A 6865-nucleotide genomic window follows, 5' to 3' on the forward strand; every position below is an offset into this window, starting at 1 on the left:
AGCTCTGATACGGGAGGATGGGTCGGCTTAGCCAGCCATTGGACAGAAAGCTTTCCAGGGCATCTCCAGGTCCGTGGGAAGCGAGCAGGTAGCTCAGCTGCAGGACTTGTCCCATGAGTCAGGGCTAAGCCGAATGATGCCAGGGGGCACTATCAGAGATAAGAGGCAGCTTGGACCAAAACTCAGGATTCGTCACTAGCTGTCCCAAGTTACTTCTTGCAAAAGATGAGGTGTTAACCTCTTTGGCCTGGCCGCATTTCAGCATAGGGAATTAGTTTCCCCACCTGAATTCCCCTAAAAGCTTCAGCTGGCCAGAACTTTCTTCGCTTCCGCTCCTCCTCCTTGCAATGGATTCAGCCCCAGAAATGCCAGGTTTCAGGAAAAGCTAGGGAGAGGTCAGTGTGTTAAAAGCTTTCCTGTCGACCCAGGAGCTCTCCGTGATATCCTCTCCTTCTGAGTTGAGGAAAGAAATGGAAAACTTATATTCATAAACTGCTTGACAGATGGAGAGAAACTAAAAGAGAGAGAGAGAGAAAGAGAGGGAAATAGAAACAGAGAGGTTCATTATGAACATAAACATGTGCTGACACCTTCGTCTTCAAAATTAGCAATCACTCCAAAGCCTCAAATCTCTAGGAGAGTGAATAAACCTGACAGGTGAGCAAAATTTTACTCGGAGAAGCCAAAATACATTTTACTATGTCCATTCTTTATAAATCTTGTACTTTTCTCATTGGAAAAAAATATTAGACTCTAATCAAAGCTTATTGGATTTTTTTTTGCATGCAGTTCTAACAGATCTGATGAACAGAATGATTATGATGGAAGTTAGTACTGATTTACATTGGAAATCTTTTTCTTTCCCCCACTCGACTGAGTCTGAAGACAGCTTCACTTTCCTGCCACCAGCCAACTAGATTCCACCACGTCACTGTGAATTCTGTAAGTACCTGTAGGCATCTTATATAAAGTGCTTATATGAAGTCCTCAGACTGAGCCCTCTCCCAGAATGTCTAGCTTCCCGTGTGCCACTCTCAATACTCTATCATTAACTCTATCTCTGTATTATTCACCTTTTCTGCTGAAAATTATCTACAAAAGTGTTTCTCAAAAATGAGGATTCAGGGACAATCTTTATTATAGTTGCTTAGGGTGTCAGTTGAAAATAATATTTCTGCATCCCGCTTCAGAATTTCTGAAGTAGAATTAGCCTTTGTAACAAGCATCCAGGTAATTCTACTGCTTCTTTAATGTTGGGAATCTTCTAGAAGGTCAGTGGTTTTCTCATCCTTGCTTGCACATCGGAATCACCTGGATAGTTTAAAAAATACTTCCTGGGTTATACCTTAAAATATTCTGATTTAATTGATATGTAGTGTTGTCTGAACATGAGGATTTTTAAGAGCTCTGCAGAAATTCTAATGTGCAGCCAAGGTTGAGAACCATTATTTGAGTTTGGGTTATATTGTCTCTGCTGGCCTGGCAATCATTTTCAAGATGCTAAGTGCCCCCCTCACACACACTCACACATACTCACATACAGACACACACACAGGCTCACAAACACACTCAAACACAGACACTCTCACATAGACACACACAGGCTTACACATACAGACACACACACAGACACATACATTCACACACTCAGACACACACACAGGCTCACACTCACACCACTCCCACTTGTCTGGCTGTCCCAGCCTTAGCCATATCTTCACACTTACCAACGGCCCCAGGCATAATTTGAAAGTCAGTCACATCCTAAGCTGTGACATCATGAAGTTGAAACTCAATATTATGAACCAGACAGGAAAACATTTTTTGCATTATCCAGTTTATTCACTTTGCTGCAACCTTCACTCATTAGTGAAAATTCCAACACACAATTCTCAGTGCAAAGAGTACACATCCAGATGCATCCCCGACTCTCTTCCGATGACCCACCCGACTTCAGGCCCCGGCACACTGATGCCCCTCAGTCCCCATCCGTAGCCCAACAGTTATTTATATGGTTATCATTTTGAACATCTTATTCCACTCCGTGGTTCCACAGGAAGAAAATGGTCTGGGCCCTGGAGTAGAGGGGATCTGAGTCCGGCAACAGTCACTTAATGTTTATACTTGAGAAATGAAATGCATTTTTCCCTGCCTTGTAAATATCTTCTCTATTGATAGTCTAATTTATTTTCAGCTAGAAAGCCTGAGGCTGTGGTTTCCTCGGGGGGCCAAGAAATGAGTTTGTGGATGACCAAGGCCAAGTGGAGGGTATGCCTTCAGAACAGCACACAAGCTGATATCCAGACCTGGGTCACCGGGACCCCAGGCTTCTTGTCACTGTTTTGGCACCTTAATTGAAATGATATTCGCTCTTTTCTCCTGCAACAGTCCTGGGTGGATACCCTCCTGGCTGCCCTCATTAGCATGGTGGGTGTAAATTTCCTAGGTCATTTTGTCAGGAATCTAAATTTAGATAGAATATTCTATAAAGTCGAAAACATGACATTTTCTATGCATCTTTTCTTGTCCTTTTTTTGGATAGGTAAAGAGTGAATTTGTAGCATCTTTGATAGGAAGGATTATAGCACAAATTCAAGCTTATTATAAATATTGAAAATGTATTAATCCTATATTCTGTAAACCCAAAAGACGAGCTGCCAGAGCCCCTGGGACGTATTAAGTGAACAGATGACAAGCCCTCAATCGTGCCCATTTCCCTTTTAATTTAAAGGCTGCTAGCCTCTTCTATCTTCTGTTGAAAAGTAGATATGGAGTTGGGCAGTTAGTACCGTAAGCTATTTTTCTTTTTAAAAAGCGCTTTTTCCTCTGTGTCTAGATGTTATCCTCTTTTCTTCACTTATAAACTATGAGCTGTCTCACTTCTTGTATATGAAAATTTTAAAAAAATTTGAACTCCCATCCATGTCCCCAAACTTCCTTGCTTCGATGTTAAAGACCTTTGCCAGGGGACTCTCAGGGGGAAGATGTGGTAGGCAGCATCCACTGTGCCTCCCAGACAACCGCCTCTCCTGGTATTCACAGTCCTGTGTGGACTCTTCCTCCACTGAGTCAAGGCTGGACTGTACAGGGAGTCAAATATGGCAGATGACTTTCAAGGCTAGATCATAAAAGGCTCTGAGGCCGTCTTCCTTGGTCTCTTCGTCAGCTCATTCTGGAATAAGCCAGCTGCATGTCATGACTAGAACAGCCAGGTATATAAAATAAAAATACAAGACTCCTGGCTACATTTGAGCTTCAGAGAAATGATGATTGCTTTTTAGAATAAGTATGTTTCATATAAGTATGTCTCAAATATTATATAAGACGTACTTATATTAAAAAAATATTCACTATTTCTCTGGAAATAATATCAAGGTATTTTGTATTTTATCTGGCAACCTTAATAATGATACTTAATTGGTCCCATGGAAAGGTCTCCATGGAGAGGAACTGAGGCCCCCAACCAACAGCCAACACCAACTTGACAGCCACATGAGTGAGTGATCTTGGAAGAAGATCCTCCAGCCCCAGTCAAGCCTTCAGGTAACTGTCACCTCGTGAGATATTCCAGCCAGAAATGACCAGCCAAACTACTCCAACATTGCTGACCTACAGACCCTGTGAGAGCTAAGGAATAGCTATAGATATTTTAAAATAATTTGGGGGTATCTTATACAGTCATAGATAACTGATAGAGAAATTTTGATTTTGCGGAGCTGTCGATAGCTTGTTTTTACTTCTAGTTTTGTAAAAATAGCTGCACATTGCTGACATCTAGAAATGGGGAGTTTTTAGACCCTCTGGTCTCCCACTGGTCCTGGCAAAGGGACCAGCAGAGTTATATCTTGATTAAGGCAACTTCAAGGAGGATGGCTCAAGGGTTTGTCAGCTGAGGAGGTTGGATTGGGACTAAGAATGACCTCTGAAGGTCCATAAGGATTACATCTGATCTAACTTTCTTTGAGATCCCCTAAGAGCTGAATCAGGGACGACAGGACCAGCTGACACGCCTGGAAGTCAGGAGTTACCCTGAAAATAAGAGCCAAACTCAGATTTGGGGCTGGAAATAATCTAAACAGAATGAACGCCAGGAGGATAAATAAGTGAGGAGGGTCTTGACCGATTTCCTAGGAGTGAACCGAAGTCCCCTGGCTCGCCATGGTTGACCTTTGGTTTACCTGACTTGTTGGTAATCTTCATTATGCAGCAATGGTACCTGAGTCATTTTGTACCTGGGCTTAGAAGCATCTTGGTAAGAGAGTAATCAAAAACCCCATCCCTTTCTTTTAGAAGTTCAATAGTATTTACTGTGTTTTATGGGTTGGGTGGTCCTTTCTAAAGTCAGCCATTAGGAAAAGACTTCAAATGGAAACTCCATTTTGGGAAGCTGGGTGGAGACATGGTGTCCTCGCCGGAGCCCTTGGCTTGCAGGAAGAGCTGGTTTCTGCGGTGCTTCTGCAGTGCGCATCTGAGTCCAGCAGGCGCTCTAGACCTGGCTCTCAGCCTTAAGATCACTAGGTGGCTGCGGTGGATGGGTCTTGAATGCAGTTCTGGCCTGAAAAGCCTGGACCAGCAAGTTAATCACTACAGAATGGGCAAGCCTTCAATGGACTGTAGAAGACCAGAGTGCAGGGCTGACGCTCTGTGACGTTGTCAACGAGGCCTCAAGTCCCTCACCGCTTAGCATTAGGTATGGGAACTAATAACTTTGGACTGAATCTTTGGTGATGTAAGGGAAGTATCCTTAAGAGAGAGAGAGAGCGGCAAGCATTGTAAGTTGAGCAAGTGGAACATTCAGTGATGGATTAGGAATTTTATATATATACTTTTTGTGTATACATATGATATTTGGATCTTAAATGAAGCCATCTTGTCAGTTTCACGTTCCATTAGGTAAGTCTGGAAGGTTGTCTAGACCTCGATTATGAGTTTTAAAAGCCAGATTGAAAAGTTTGAACTTAATGTTACAACCCAGTGATTCTCAAACTTTAGCGAGCATCAGAATGACCTTGAGAGCTTGTGGAAACACAGTTGTTGGACCCTGTAGCTTAGAGTTTCTGACTCAGTGAGTATTGAATGGGGTCCAAGAATTTGCCTTTCTAGCATGTTCCCAGGTGGTCTCATGTTGCTGGTCCCAGGAGCTCACTTCGGGAACCACTGCTGTAAACAGCAAGGGGTCAGTGCTGACTGTGAGCAGAGAAATAACGCAAACTGGCAGAAGACTCTGGTTTAGAATTATGATGCTGCAACAAGGTAGGAAAATCACCAGGAGGGATAGAGTTTCAAGACCGAGTCCAGTTGGGTTCTCTATGTACCATGATTGAAAATTTTGCAAAAATCCTACAGAACACCTTGAACCCTCCTGTCATGCGTAGCACTTGCTGTTTGTAGCCGCTTTCTCGCTGCGATCGCCGCCTTTTAAGTAGTCTGCTAGTTAAGAAACCATGAAGATATTTGAGGTTGTTGTCAAGGCTCTAGGCTTTTCAGTGCAAACGTGTTTAACGCCCCACTTTGTTGGGAGTGGTGACGGCCTTGCTTTGGGTGTATGTGGAGCTGAGGTCGGAAGCAAAGGAGGTCAGATGCTCTCACTCCAGAAAATTCCACACAGTTTGCTTCCAAACTGACCTCCCAAATCCTCCCCTGCTCCACTAAGGAAAAGTTCTACTTGAGGGAAGAAAAATGTATTTTGCGTGTGTGGCAATGTGTGGTTGGCAGGATGGACGCTGAGATTTTTCTACCTCCACGGCTAGACTTCCAGCTCTGTGCTTGCCAAACTCAGTCAGCAGCTGGCACCAAAGACAGAAAGTAATGTTGAGTGGCTTTCTTCTTTTATTCCCCCTTGGTTTTCTCAAAAGATTTAGACAGATGAAATAATACTTCTGCTCCCGGCCCCTGCCATAATGCAGTCCATTTGTCTAAATTACAGACTTCAGCAATTATTTGTGCTTTTTTCAGATGGAAGGCAAATTATCTCTGCTCTGAGTGAAGGTGGCAAAAACAACAATAGAATCGTACTTCATATTCATCCGTAGGGAGGAGGAGAAATTTATTGAGTACCTTCAATGTGCTACACATTTTGTCTGTATCTTCTTTATCTTCACTTCAGTCTTATGAGTTGGATGTTGTCATCCGTCCCAGTATTTTTATTTTGGGATTTTATTTCTAAATGATTTTAGACTTACAGAGGAGTTGCAAAGATAGTACAAAGAATTTCCCTGTACTCTTCATCCAGCTTCCCCTAATGTTAACATGTTACATAGCCTCGTATATTTTTTAAAACTAATAAATTAACATTAATATAACAACACTAGTTCAATTATGAACTTTATCTAGATTTTACCAGTTTTCCCACTAACACGCTTTTCCTGTTCCAGGATCTCATCCAAGACACTACTTTACTTTTAGTCATCGTGACTCCTCATTCTCCTCGGATCTATGACAGTTTCTCAAAGTTTCCTTGTTTTTCATGACTTGGAAACTTTTAAAGAATATTTTGTAAAAAAGCCCCTCAATTTTGTTTGGTCTGATGTTTTCTCATGATGAGATTGAGGTTCTGGATTTGGAAAAAGAAAACCACAGACATGAAGTGACCAGTTCCACTCTGCAGATAGGAAAACTGAAGTTCAAGGTAATTTAATAAATTGGCTAAGGTCATCCAGCTCGGAATCGTTGTAATCTCAAATTTCTGAGCCAATATTCTACCAATCCTCAAAACTCTTCCAGAGGAAGTGTGGAATCAAGGGTCATCGTAGAGACAAAGGGAAGGGACTGGCCTTAAGGAGAAAGGACACTTGAGGGGTGGTTGGTTCTCTCAGAATTATATTTATTCTTGGGTGTCACCTGGGTCCAGGAAGGGAACCGTGTC

General features: G+C 42.4%; 1 long non-coding RNA gene across 1 annotated transcript; it reads left to right on the plus strand.

The window, feature by feature from the left end:
* The first annotated feature begins 325 nt into the window (after positions 1-325).
* Positions 326-3543, plus strand: LOC103557050 (uncharacterized). Its single transcript, XR_546354.2, has 3 exons — positions 326-657; positions 790-942; positions 3434-3543. It is a non-coding gene; the product is annotated as an uncharacterized lncRNA (long non-coding RNA).
* Positions 3544-6865: the final 3322 nt, after the last annotated feature.

Source organism: Equus przewalskii, chromosome 25, assembly GCF_037783145.1.
Source record: "Equus przewalskii isolate Varuska chromosome 25, EquPr2, whole genome shotgun sequence".
Lineage (NCBI taxonomy): Eukaryota > Metazoa > Chordata > Mammalia > Perissodactyla > Equidae > Equus > Equus przewalskii.